General features: G+C 41.1%; 1 protein-coding gene across 19 annotated transcripts in view; it reads right to left on the bottom strand.

Moving 5' to 3' along the window:
- The window catches only part of FHIT (fragile histidine triad diadenosine triphosphatase), a 1,440,192-nt gene that overhangs the window by 623,091 nt on the left and 801,584 nt on the right, over nucleotides 1-15,517 (bottom strand). The window lies entirely within an intron of this gene.

The raw sequence follows: 15,517 nt of genomic DNA, 5'->3' as shown, positions 1-15,517 counted from the left end.
ACAACCCCATCCATTAGCACAGACGCTGCCTAAAATCATACTAAGCTCACAGACACCCCAAAACACACCACCGGACTCGGGCCTGCCCACCAGAGAGACAAGATAGAGCCCCACATGCCAGAGCACAGGCACGAGGTCCCTCCACAAGCCACTGAACCAAACTTACCCACTGGGAGCAGACACCAAAAACAATGGAAACTACAAACCTGCAGCCTATGAAAAGGAAACCCCAAACACAGTAAGTTAAGCAAAATGAGAAGCCAGAGAAATACACAGCAGATGAAGAAGGTAAAAACCCACCAGACCAAGCAAATGAAGAGGAAATAGGCAGTCTACCTGAAAAAGAATTCAGAGTAATGATAGTAAAGATGATCCAAAATCTTGGAAATACAATGGAGAAAATACAAGACACGTTTCACACGAACCTAGAGAACTAAGGAGAAAACAATGATGAACAACACAATACATGAAATTAAAAATTCTCTAGAAGGGATAAATAGCAGAATAGGGCAGAAGAACGGATAAGTGACCCGGAAGATAAAATAGTGGAAATAACTGCTGCAGAGCAGAATAAAGACAAAAGAATGCGAAGAATTGAGGACAGTCTCAGAGACCTCAGGGACAAAATTAAATGCACCAACATTCAAATTATAGGGGTAGCAGAAGAAGAAGAGAAAAAGAAAGAGACTGAGAAAATATTTGAAGAGATTATAGTTGAAAACTTCCCTCACATGGGAAAGGAAATAATCAAGTTCAGGAAACACAGAGAGTTCCATATAGGACAAATCCAGGGGAAACATGCCAAGACACACATTAATCAAACTATTCAAAAATTAAACACAAAGAAACAATATTAAAAGCAGCAAGGGAAACGCAACAAATAACATACAAGGGAATCCCCATAAGGTTAACAGCTGATCTTTCAGCAGAAACTCTGCAAGCCAGAAAGGAGTGGCAGGACATATTTAAAGTGATGAAAGGGAAAAAACTACAACCAAGATTACTCTCCCCAACAAGGATCTCATTCAGATTCAACAGAGAAATTAAAACCTTTACAGACAAGCAAAAGCTAAGAGAATTCAGTACCACCAAACCAGCTTTACAACAAATGCTAAAGGAACTACTCTAGGCAGGAAACACAAGAGAAGGAAAAGACCTACAATAACAAACCCCCCAAAATTAAGAAAATGGTAAGAGGAACATACATATCAATAACTACCTTAAAAGTAAATGGATTAAATGTTCCAAACAAAAGACACAGACTGGCTGAAGGGATACAAAAATAAGACCTGTATATATGGTGCCTGCAAGAGACCCAATTCCGACCTAGGGACACATACAGACTGAAAGTGAGGGGATGGAAAAAGATATTCCATGCAAATCGAAATCAAAAGAAACCTGCAGTAGTAATTCTCATATCAGACAAAGCAGACTTTGAAATAAAGACTATTACAAGAGACAAAAAAGGACACTACATAATGATCAAGGGATCTATCCAAGAGGAAGATATAGCAATGGTAAATATTTATGCACCCAACATAGGACCACCTCACTACATAAGGCAAATGCTAACAGCCATAAAAGGGGAAATCAACAGTAACACAAAAATAGTAGGGGACTTTAACACTCCACTTTCACCAATGGACAGATAATCCAAAATGAGAATAAATAAGGAAACACAAGTTTTAAATGACACATTAGAGAAGATAGACTTAAGAGATATTTACAGGACACTCCATCCAAAAACAAAAGAATACACATTCTTCTCAAGTGGTCATGGAATATTCTCCAGGATAGATCATATCTTGGGTCACAAATCAAGCCTTGGTAAATATAAGAAAACTGAAATTATATCAAGTATCTTTTCCGACTACAATGCTATGAGACTAGGTATCAACCACAGGAAAATATCTGTAAAAACAACAAATGCATGGAGGCTAAACAATACACTACTAAATAGCCAAGAGATCACTGATGAAATCAAAGAGGAAATCAAAAAATACCTAGAAACAAATGACAATGAAAACACGACAATCAAAAACCTATGGGATGCAGCAAAAGCACTACTCAGACAGAAGTTTATAGCGATATAATCATACCTCAAGAAACAAGAAACATCTCAAATAAACAACCTAACCGTACACCTAAAGCAATTAGGGAAAGAACAAAAAAACCCAAAAGGTAGCAGAAGGAAAGAAATCATAAAGATCAGATCAGAGGGCTTCCCTGGTGGCACAGTGGTTGAGAGTCCGCCTGCCGATGCAGGGGACACAGGTTTGTGCCCCGGTCCAGGAGGATCCCACATGCTGCGGAGCGGCTGGGCTCGTGAGCCATGGCCGCTAAGCCTGCGCGTCTGGAGCCTAAGCTCCGCAACGGGAGAGGTCACAACAGTGAGAGGCCCACGTACCACAAAAAAAAAAGATCAGATCAGAAATAAATGAAAAAGTAATGAAGCAAACAATAGCAAAGGTCAATAAAAGCAAAAGCTGGTTCTATGAGAAGATAAACAAAATTGATAAACTGTTAGCCAGACACATCAAGGAAAAAAAAGGGAGAAGACTCAAATCAATAGATTTAGAAATGAAAAAAGGAGAAGTAACCAGTGACACTGCAGAAAGACAAAGGATCATGAGAGATTACTACAAGCAACTATATGCCAATAAATGGACAACCTGGAAGAAATGGACAAACTCTTAGAAAAGCACAACCTTCCAAGACAGAACCAGGAAGAAACAGAAAATATAAATAGACCAATCACAAGCACTGAAATTGAAACTGTGATTAAAAATTTCCAACAGATGAAAGCCAAGGACCAGATGGCTTCATAGGCGAATTCTATCAAACATTTAAGGAAGAGCTAAAACCTATCCTTCTCAAACTCTTCCAAAATATAGCAAAGGGAGGAACACTCCCACACTCATTCTTTGAGGCCACCGTCACCCTGATACCAAAACCAGACAACGATGTCACAAAGAAAGAAAACTACAGGCCAATATCACTGATGAACATAGATGCAAAAATCCTCAACAAAATACTAGCAAACAGAATCCAACAGCACATTAGAAGGATCATACACCATGATCAAGTGGGGTTTATCCCAGGAATGCAAGGATTCTTAAATATACGCAAATCAATCAATGTGATACACCATATTAACAAATTGAAGGAGAAAATCCATATGATCATCTCAATAGATGCAGAAAAAGTTTTCAACAAAATTCAACACCCATTTATGATAAAAAAAACCCTCCAGAACGTAGGCAGAGACGGAACGTACCTCAACATAATAAAGGCCATATATGACAAACCCACAGCCAACCTGTCCTCAATGGTGAAAAACTGAGACCATTTCCTCTAAGATCAGGAACAAGACAAGGTTGTCCACTCTCACCACTATTATTCAACATAGTTTTGGAAGTTTTAGCCACAGCAATCAGACAAGAAAAATAAATAAAAGGAATCCAAACTGGCAAAGAAGAAGTAAAGCTGTCACTGTTTGCAGATGACATGATACTATACACAGAGAATCCTAAAGATGCGGCCAGAAAACTACTAGAGCTAATGAATGAATTTGGTAAAGTAGCAGGATACAAAATTAATGCACAGAAATCTCTTGCATCCTATACACTAATGATGAAAAATCTTAAAGAGAAATTAAGGAAACAATCCCATTTACCACTAAAACAAAAAGAATAAAATACCTAGCAATAAACCTACCTAAGGAGACAGAAGACCTGTATGCAGAAAACTGTAAGAAAGAAACTGATGAAAGAAATTAAAGATGATAAAAACAGATGGAGAGATATACCATGCTTTTGGATTGGAAGAATCAACATTGTGAAAATGACTATACTATCCAAAGCAATCTACAGATTCAATGTAATCCCTACCAAACTACCAATGACATTTTTCACAGAACTAGAACAAAAAATTTCACAATTTGTATGGAAACACAAAAGACCCCCAATAGCCGAAACAATCTTGAGAAAGAAAAACGGAGCTGGAGGAATCAGGCTCCCTGATTTCAGACTATACTACAAAGCTACAGTAATCAAGACAGTATGGTACTGGCACAAAAACAGGATAGAACAGGATAGAAAGCCCAGGATAGAAATGGAACAGGATAGAAAGGAACACGATAGAAAGCCCAGAGATAAACCCATGCACATATGGTCACCTTATCTTTGATAAAGGAAGCAAAAATATACACTGGAGAAAAGACAGCCTCTTCAATAAGTGGTGCTGGGAAAACTGGACAGCTACATGTAAAGGAATGATATCAGAACACTCCCTAACACCATACACAAATATAAACTCAAAATGGATTAAAGACCTAAATGTAAGGCCAGGCAGTAGAAAACTCTTAGAGGAAAACATAGGCAGAACACTCTATGACAAATCACAGCAAGATCCTTTTTGACCCACCTCCTAGAGAAACAGAAATAAAAACAAAAATAAACAAATGGGACCTAATGAAACTTAAAAGCTTTTGCACAGCAAAGGAAAACATAAATAAGACGAAAAGACAACCCTCAGAATGGGAGAAAATATTTGCAAATGAAGCAACTGACAAAGGATTAATTTCCAAAATTTACAAGCAGCTCATGCAGCTCAACATCAAAAAAACAAACAACCCAACCCAAAAATGGGCAGAAGACCTAAATAGACATTTCTCCGAAGAAGATATACAGATTGCCAACAAACACATGAAAGGATGCTCAACATCACTAATCATTAGTGATGCAAATCAAAAGTACAATGAGGTATCACCTCAAGCCAGTTAGAATGGCCATCATCAAAAAATCTACAAACAAGAAATGCTGGAGAGGGTGTGTAGAAAAGGGAACCCTCTTGCACTGTTGGTGGGAATGCAAAATTGATACAGCCACTATGGAGAACAGTATGAAGGTTCCTTAAAAAACTAAAAATAGAACTACTGTACAACCCAGCAATCCCACTACTGGGCATATACACTGAGAAAATGATAATTCAAAAAGAGTCATGTACCACAATGTTCGTTGCAGCTCTAATTACAATAGCCAGGACATGGAAGCAACCTAAGTGTCCATCGACAGAAGAATGGATGAAGAAAATGTGGCACATATATACAATGGAATATTACTCAGCCATAAAAAGAAATGAAATTGAGTTATTTGTAGTGAGGTGGATGGATCTAGAGTCTATCATACAGAGTGAAGTAAGTCAGAAAGAGTAAAACAAATATTGTATGCAAACACACATATATGGAATCTAAAAAAAAAAGAAATGGTTCTGAAGAACCTAGGGGCAGGACAGGAACAAAGATGTAGAGAATGGACTTGAGGACACAGGAAGGGGGAAGGGTAAACTGAGACAAAGTGAGAGCGTGGCATGGACATATATACACTACCAAATGTAAAACAGATAGCTGGTGGGAAGCAGCCACATAGCACAGGGAGATTAGCTAGGTGCTTTGTGACCAGCTAGAGGGGTGGGATAGGGAGGGTGGGAGGGAGACGCAACAGGGAGGAGATATGGGGATATGTGCAGATGTACGGCTGATTCACCTTTTTATAAAGCAGAAACTAACACACCATTGTAAAGCAATTATACTCCAACAGAGATGAGAGAGAGAAAAGAGAAAGAAGAAAGAAAGAGAGAGAGAGAGAGAGAAAGGAAGGAAGGAAGAAAAGTAAAATAAAATACTGAGAAAATAAATTACACCATGTATGTATCGTCATCTCCAACACCTTGCTTTGCCTCTGAATTTTCAAATCAACTATTTCATAAAATACTAGTCTTGATTAAATAAATAGAAGTGACCCCAAGTCATCTTTTTCTGGTTCTATGATATGCTATTTTTATCTTAAAAATATGAATTAAATGTTTCAGAAGCAATCTTGATCTTCCAATTTGGGAAGGAGAAAAGAACCAACATTTCATGTTTGGATTCTGATACCATACTGGGAATTGACAAAACACTCAAAGATGAAGCAGGCTTTCACTCACATAAAAATTGCCAAAGGATAGTTCCATTTTGAACCAGTATGGAACATAATTACAACATCTTTAAAAAGAAACAAAACCAAAACCACCATTTTAAACCATGATGGCCCCTCAGCACAATCAAAAATACACAACGGCTCAAAAAAAATGAAAGAAGCTTGTTATTCATTCCCCAAGTACACACAATGCTTTAGGACAAGCACTGTGTGAGAGATGAACAAAGCAAGAAGGCATGTATATACTAGCAAAAAACAAACAAACAAACAAACAAAAAACCCGGAAATCATTTAAATGAAAACCTGTGGTCAGGAGTCTAATTTTATGCTCATTGCATTCTCCTCCTCCTCTATGCAGCTTTTAAATATGCTCATCTTGTTTTAATTGCTCAGTAATGGACATAGCCTTCTAAGCAAAACCCTATTATTACAGCAAAGAAAAACGAACAGATAAGTTGTTAACATAACATACTCTTGTTACAATTAAAAAGAAAAGAAATTCATGCAAAATAACATTTCCTATATACCCATAACCTAGTCTAACCCTGGTGTCTTACACATGCCTCTACTTCATTCTACACCTCAAGGCAAAACAGAAATGAGAAATATCTACTCCAGCCAATTAACAAATATAAGGCAGCAGTAAGTTTTGTGACCACCAACCAACCAGCCACAGTGGAGAGGTATCCACTGAGGATCAATCTCTCATGTCCTCAATAACTTTTGACAATGTCTTAAATCAACCACAAAATACAAGATACATAGCTTTATGTATACAATTCTTAAGAATAAAATCTATACTGTTGGGCACAGTAAATAAAAAGCAGCCCACATGAAAACTTAATTTTATGGTATTTAATTATTACTACAAATTAGAGATAAAGACACAGAAGTTTAAAAGAAAACAGTAACTCTGAACAGTCATATACATGATTATATATAAGTTGGTTATTCTAAAGGTGTGTAGAGCACAATTCTTATGAGTTAAATATTAATATGATTTTACAGTATTACTCTAGGAGATCACCTTGCATTTCTTCAGTGCCCCGGGAAATCTGTAAAACTTTGGGAATATCCTTCATTACATGAAATAATAGAAATAATAACTAACCCTCTAGTGCTAATTATGTAGCAGGTAATGCTCTAAGTGCTATACACATATTAATACAACCCTACGTTACCTATGAGGAAACTGAGGCGTGGAGCAAGTAACTTGGCCAGAGGCACAGAGCTCCAGAGACCACGTTCACTGGTCTATTCTGCCTCCAGAAGAGTCCCTCTTTCCCCACCTTTTTCTTGCCCCCCCCATCCTCCCATTGTTTGATTACCACCAAACAGCTGTGATCCGAAGCCAAGGACCCATAACCACCACGAGTGAGCTGCACGCTTGTGAGGAATCCCCTTTCTGGCAGCACATTTGAGGGATTCGAGGATTTAGAACACCATGAAGCAATTCAGCAGCAATGACAAGGCAATCATTCTCGAAGGGGCAACCTCACTTTACAGTGTCCATAAAAGCATCTATGATTATTGTACCATTACCTTATTCCTCTTCCTGCACTCCATCACTGTTTGGATAGAAACCAGTGATTGCCCGGCCAGCTCCCTCATACACCCAGAGAACAAGCATCACTCGTTTTCTGGTAAACAGCAATCCTTCTTCAAGCTGGTTATGACCTCACACTCCACTTCTTGCCTCTTCTTCATGCAATGTCTTCTATTCTACATGCTTCTACCATCACAGTACACATGGCTGAAACCACTAATCTAAAACCCAGTACCCTACCTGCAGAAGAACACCACCCAACAAACCAACCAGCCCACACCCTCATTAAAGAGGGTCTACTGTGTATCCCAGGCAATAAATGGCACGTGCCTGACATGCACTGACGGCCCTTTAAAGCAGATAACTCATCCATTCCAGGCATGAGTTCACTGCACGTTTACAAAGGACAAGCAGTATGTCCAAGACTTCATAGCTAGTTAGGGTGAAGGCAGGATTCTAACCAGGATTCTGTTCTAGAATGTCCACACTTAGTAATATTGTTCTTACCCCTCCTTTGCCTAAGGATATCTTACTTATTCTTCGATTTCTCTCCCACTTGTCTGTGTTCTCCTTAGGGGCAGGTTCTATGCTTTGTTCACCCTGTTTCTATTCTATCAGTATTATACTCCCTAAGAAATGGGTTATCAGAACTTCCTGAACTAGTCAAAATATGAGAGGACAGCACAGCACTCAATAAGCACCTTAAGTGGTTACGGTATAAATGGATGCACACAGATTAGGACTGATAGAATTCTTAGAAAGACTAAGTTTAATTTAGGTCAAAAGCACTGTTATACAACAATAGCCCTGAATTCCCAGTTGTCTCTCTTACCTTCCTGCCTCTGCCCTCTTTCTCCATCACTATTTCTCAATCTCTCTCTCTCTGTTCCTTCCCTCTCTCCATTTCTCTCAGTCCTTCTTGTTCATACACCACCAGTGTTGCCACTACTCACTGCAGCTACTGCATTCATTAACACACCATATACCTTGTCAACAATCTCATGTGAAATATTCTGCACCACATTTGAGATAAAACCCTAACTAAGCACACTAGTGGTACTGGTATGACAAAGAACTCACCTCAACTGTACTTCAGGTACCTTTCTGCACAAGACAAGTCTCCTAGGCTAAGTAGGCCCAAACCTGACATCCAGATATGAGAAGATGAGTGATGCCTTTCCATCTCTCCTGTATACATTGCTACGGTCTGAATGTGCCCCCACAAAATTCACGTATTGGGATCTGTTAACATAGTGTTAGAAAATGGAGCCTTTGGGAGGTGATTAGGTCATGAGAGTGGTGCCCTCATGAATGGGATTAGTGCCCTTATAAAAGAGATCCCACAGAGCTCCCTAGATGCTTCCAACATGTGAGTATACAATGAGCAGTCTGCAACCTAGAAGAGGGCCCTCACCCAACCACGCTGCCACCTTGATCTCAGACTTCAAGCATCTAGAACTGTGAGAAATAAACTCCTCTTGTTTATAAGCTACCTAGTCTGTGATATTTTATTATAGCAGTTCAAACAGACTAAGATGTATATGCACTCATACATAATTACTTTCCTTTGGCACACTATGACATCTTCATATAATAACACAGCCCTCCCTACGCACCGGCTCTTGTGCTAGAAGTTTTTCATGCATCCTCTCAAGGAAGCTTCACCCAAAGTTCACTCTGTAGGGCCCACTGTCATCTGCACGACACAGATGAGGAGGCCGAGGCACAGTGGGCCTCAGTAACTTGCCTAAAGTCACAAAGTTACTAAGTGGAAGATATTCATTCCTAGAACCCACATTTTCTGAACAAAATTTCCCCCAGCACCCTCTGGCTGCTTTTGGTCAGCCTGGGGTTCTTTGTGTGGCAGGAAGTTCCTAACTGACAATTACCCTTATTTCCACTGCACTGGAATGGCATTATCCTTGTAGAGGTGCTAGATTTAGTAGTTCATTCACATTCACTAATTGAGTTTCTATATAAGATGTTGGCAAAGTGTGGTCCCTAGACCAGCAGCATCAGCATCACTTGGGAGCGTGTAAGAAATGCACATCTTCAGGCCCTATCCCAGACCTATTGCATCACAAACTCTGGGGCTGGGCCCCAACTGCATGGGATTTAATAAGCCTTCCAGATAATTCTGATACATGCGAAAGTTTGAGAATTACCACTCTACCCACATTTACTGCAAGTTTTGGGTAACGGTCTCTTTGAAGACTCACTGTCAGAAATGAAGGTAGAAAATGCATGGTGAGGCATCTTGCTCCAGTAACACACAGGGGCCCATTCTGTCTACAATTCCTCACACTGTCATCTGTCCTCACACAAAGGCTTTCTGCTCTTCATTTTCAAATTACAACCACCTAACAGCTTTTAAAATGAATGTCTGGCTTAGCAGATTTTAAAATACTACAAGAGGGGGTGGGGATGGTGGTGTGATGAATTAGGCGATTGGGAATGACATGTATACACTGATGTGTATAAAACTGATGACTAACAAAAATCTGCTGTATAAAAAATAAAATAAATTTTTAAATAATAAAATAAAATAAAATACTACAAGAGTAAGTATCTTTGTTTCTGGATTGGACTTGTCCAATGCAAACAAGAGAGGCAGGGCCACAGGTGACCGACCCATCACTCTACCTGTGAGAGCAAATTAATTAGCCCTCAACATTAGTATCATACTTATGTGCCAAGTACGGTTTGTAATGAGGTCTTTACCATGCAACCATACTTCAAGCAATCATTCATTTAAGTAAACACATTTTAATTACTGTCATTTCTTTCATTATTTATTCACTAGCCTACAATACACCTATCAGAAGAAACACTTATTATTTGACTGTCACCTCCTTCCTCGGTCCTATATATACCACCACCAGCCCCATCTCCATATTTTTTCTCTTAACTAAAGTTAATCACTACACAAGTTCTTGGGGACTTGGAGGCTACTGGGATGGCTGACCAACCCTAACGGCTGGCGGAGCCTTTGATCTGCTCCATTGAGAACCCTTTTCACATGTTCTCACAATACGTCTGCTGCAATTAGGGTGTTGCAAAGCTGTTGTTGATAAAGTGACATTTGCTCTAAGCATTGTCACTTTGAAGAACAGCCAAGAAGGAAAATGAAAATCAATGTAATTACAAGTTATCAGCTTCAAATTTGATTCACTTACTTGCTTCAAAACTGCCAAATGGGGCTTCCCTGGTGGCGCAGTGGTTGAGAGTCCGCCTGCCGATGCAGGGGACACGGGTTCGTGCCCCGGTCCGGGGAGATCCCACATGCTGCAGGGCGGCTGGGCCCGTGAGCCATGGCCACTGAGCCTGCGTGTCCGGAGCCTGTGCTCCACGGCGGGAGAGGCCACAACAGCGAGAGACCCGCGTACCGCAAAAAACAAACAAAAAAACAAAACCGCCAAATGAAAATAATTTCAGTTTACCTGAGTAACAGTATATGGGTATTCAAATTTTTAAAAGCTTAATTTTGAATCTCAATTTCTAATATTAAAAAGAGGAAAAGCACTCAGTCCAATCTTCTCTGGTTAGAAACTCTAATTCTTCACAAAATACTTGCAATTTTGGGGTTGCCTGATAATTCACTATAATAAGTATTGAAATGGGTGCTTTAAGCCAAATGCTTATTAAACTCTTTGCTTCTGCCTTTACTGAATGATTTTTTTTTTTTAATTCTAATCACTGTTTGGGACAGAAGGTGGCACCCAAACAAGGTATTATTTATGATCAATTCAATACAATGAATAGTTTGATTACTTGGTATTTATTATGATTCTACTATGCTCATATTTTCTGCACTTATTGTTATGAAAAAAGATACTTTCACAAAATGAACAACTGAGCGTGAGTTTCTTGAAAGCAACTTAGGAAACTCTGATCAAGTAGATACTTCCATCAGGCGGACAGCATGACCGCATGAGGGGTCATACTTCCATCAGGGGTGACAGCATGAGACTGTCACCCCTGTTTTATGTTTTGTGGTAGCTGGAGGGAAGTTCTCTTATTATTGGCTTGGAGTCATCCAAGAAGATATGAAAAGGAGGTGGGACAGAGGATAAACTTTGGAGAATGCACAGGAAAGAAAAAGGGGAGAGGGATGGGGTGTCTCTTAGGATACAGTTATGGTGTAAGCAAAACCTCAGGAGTGAAGGTGGGGGAGAGATGTGTAAGGCAAGGTGAAACAGTGTGAATGGACTGGTCTGGCTGGGTGAGGTGTAGGAACAGGAATATTGGGAGAAAGGCTTGAGAAGACTGAGTGGAGAATGACTGGAGAGAGCCTTGAATGCCAACTCAAGGAGCTTCTGGGACATTATCCAAGTTATAGCTCTTAATTTCCTTTTGAGAAACAAATCAACCCCCTCTACATGCAATTTCAGTGTATTTATATGCCCACTTAAGTGTGGATAACCTGCCCTACCTCCCAAACCCCAATCCTTTCAGTCAAGGAACAACATTTATTAATACGACAGTAACCTGGCAGCAATGGTGCCCAAACTCAAAGAGACCTGGCAATGGAAGCAGAGAGAGCACTTCGGCAAGGAAGGAGAAAGGCTAAGGAAGCAGCACACAGGCACCTGTGTACTGGCCAGGTTCAAATCCTGATTCTACCACTCTAAGTACCACGGCCTTCTATAAGTCATTTAATATCTCTGAGCCTCAGTTTTTCATCTCCAATGGAGGAAACAGTACCTATGTCCGAGGGCTGTTGTGAGGATTAAGTGAGGTAATACCCTTTATTGAGGCTGAAAATAGTTCCTGGCACAAAGTAAGAGCTCAATAAATGTTAGCTGCGCTACTGCCATCAACATTATCACCACCGCCACCGTCACCACTTAAGAAACTGTACTGAGTCCTGAAGGACGGTGTCTGAGGTTTAGTCTGTGACCCTGGGCATAGAAATGGAAGAAAACAGATGACAAAGAGGTTGTGAGGTAAGAATATATAGGATTCGGTTATTTTAGAAATGTGGGAAAAAGAGGTATTCAGAAGTATTCAAAGATCACTGCGTGAACCTAAACCTGGGTGATACAATAAGGCAAGAGAGATGGAGAAGATCAAAAAAGATTCCTACCTTTGAAGAAGTCACATTTAAGGTGAGAAGAATGATGCAGTGGAAGTATCCCAGAAAACAGTTGAAAAGGCAGAAGTAGAATCCAATAGGAAGGTCTGAGGCAAGAGGCACATGTGACAGCTAGTAATGTCTGGTGAGATTAGTTTCAGCAAGGTAAAGAAATTAGGAACTACAGTATCATGATAATTATTATTAGAAAACATTTACCATATGCAGGGAATGGCCTTAAGCATTTTGCATGGTCTATCTCGTTAGGTCCTCAGCATAACTGCCTCCCCATTTTATAGATCAAGACGCTGAGGATGAGAGAGGTTAGGCTCCCAGCTTTTAGGCAGTATAGATTAAAATTAAAATCCAGAGCCCTGACGGAAAACTTTGCTACACTTCTTCCCGTAAAAGCAAAGAGAAATCTATGTGCTTTTACAAGCACATAGAGAGAAGGATGTAAGATGTCAAGAGGTGAAAGTGACTGAGTAATGCCTCTGAGGAAGAGGAAGGTAATGGGTTTACGAGCAGGCAGAGAGCCATCACAAGGCTCATCTGTGCTCTGAACACAGAAAAGCATTAAAGATAAGAAGAAGAAGAGGGATCTGGGGGCTAAAAGGCTAACAGGTACACTTGTTAAGTTGAACACTAGTTAATAAAGTAATTCATCCCAAGATCAAGTGCCAATTTCAGTTGGAACGCAGGACAAATGGCAGGATTTCATTTGCTTAGTTTCACCCAAAAAAAAAAAAAAAAATGGGTACCAGAATTCTGAATTTACATTCAATGACAACAGAATTTAGGAATTATGTGTTGTCCTTTTCTCCAGCTTGGGCAGAGGTATTGTATTTTGCTTGGAAGGTTGCCAGTGCTTAGAATTTATCCTTATAAAGACACTGACTTCAGAGATACACATTCTGTGGTAGGAAATAACATCAAGTCCACAACGACTGCCACAACTACCACTCCACAAGCACACACCACACCAACAGCTAACATACAGAGCAGCTAACACAGAGCTTACTACCCATCAGGCACCACACTAACTGGGGCCAGTACCCCCATTTCATTTAATCCCACAACTACCCCCATGTGGTTGGCCCTACTGTTAGCCACCTTTACAGATAATGACCTAAGGCTTAGTACACAGTTACACACACAGTAAGTGGCCAAGCCAAATCAGTCTTTAAAATCAGTCCCATCTACCTCTGCTACCCATAGTGTGGCCTTCTTTTTGATATCTGGGTAAGTCCCTTGAAACATCTATTTATTCCATCAGAAAATTCAGAACGTATTTGTTCTGACAGTCACTACAGCATTATATAAAGTTCACAGTCACCATCCATGCTCTCTGTCACTCATATACAGGGATCTAAAGAGAGCAGCTATGTGATGTGTGAAACAGTAAGCTCTCTGCTCTCTGGAAGTCTGTGAGGGAGTGACTGAAAAAAAAAAAAAGAGGACGGCTTCAAGATGGCAGAAGAGTAACACATGGAGATCACCTTCCTTCCCACAAATACATCAGAAATACATCTACATGTGGAACAGCTCCTACAGAACACCTACTGAACGCTGGCAGACCTCAGACCTCCCAAAAGGCAAGAAACTCCCCACGTACCTGGGTAGGGCAAAAGAAAAAAACAGACACAAAAGAATAGGGACGGGACCTGCACCCGTGGGAGGCAACTGTGAAGGAGGAAAGGTTTCCACACACTAGGAAGCCCCTTCACGGGAGGAGACTGCGGGTGGCGGTGAGGGGAGCTTCAGAGCCGCAGAGGAGAGAACAGCAACGGGTGCGGAGGGCAAAGTGGAGAGATTCCCGCACAGACGATCAGGGCCAACCGGCACTCACCAGCTGAGAGGCTTGTCTGCTCACCCGCCGGGGCGGGCGGGGCTGGGAGCTGAGGCTCCGGCTTTGGATCCCAGGGAGAGGACTGGCGTGTGAACACAGCCTGAAGGGGTTGGTTAGTGCACCATGGCTAGCCGGGAGGGAGTATGGGAAAAAGTCTGGACCTACCGAAGAGGCAAGAGACTTTTTCTTCCCTCTTTGTTTCCTGGTGCGCGAGGAGAGGGGATTAAGAGCGCTGCTTAAAGGAACTCCAGAGACGGGCGCGAGCTGCGGCTATCAGCACGGATACCAGAGCCGGGCATGAGACGCTAAGGCTGCTGCTGCCGCCACCAAGAAGCCTGTGTGCGAGCACAGGTCACTATCCACACCCCCCTTCCGGGGAGCCCGTGCAGCCCTCCACAGCCAGGGTCCCGGGATCCAGGGACAACTTCCCCAGGAGAACGCATGGCGCGCCTCAGGCTGGTGAAACGTCACGCCAGCCTCTGCTGCCGCAGGCTCACCCCGCACTCCGTACCCCTCCCTCCCCCAGGCCTGAGTGAGCCAGAGCCCTCTAATCAGCTTCTCCTTTAACCCTGTCCCGTCTGAGCGAAAAACAGACGCCTCCGGTGACCTACACGCAGAGGCGGGGCCAAATCCAAAGTTGAACCCCAGGAGCTGTGTGAACAAAGAAGAGAAAGGGAAATTGCTCCCAGCAGCCTCAGAAGCAGCGGATTAAACCTCCACAAACAACTGGATGTGCCCTGCATCTGTGGAATACCTGAATAGACAACCAATCATCCCAAATTGAGGAGGTGGACACTGGGAGAAATGATATATACATACTTTTGCCTTTTTCTCTTTTTGTGAGTGTGTATGTGTATGCTTCTGTGTGTGCTTTTGTCTGTATAGCTTTGCTTTTACCATTTGTCCTAGGGTTCTGTCTGTCCTTTTTTTTTTTTTTTGGATAGTTTTTAGCACTTCTTATCATAGGTGGATTTGATTTTTGGTTTCGTTGCTCTCTTCTTTCTATCTTTCCTTTTTTTTAATTAAAAAAAAATTTTAATGATATTTTTATTTTAATAACTTTTATT

The sequence above is a fragment of the Lagenorhynchus albirostris genome, chromosome 10 (genome assembly GCF_949774975.1).
Source record: "Lagenorhynchus albirostris chromosome 10, mLagAlb1.1, whole genome shotgun sequence".
Lineage (NCBI taxonomy): Eukaryota > Metazoa > Chordata > Mammalia > Artiodactyla > Delphinidae > Lagenorhynchus > Lagenorhynchus albirostris.
Note: the sequence above shows the minus strand (reverse complement) of the source record. Positions and strands in the feature narration are given on the sequence as shown.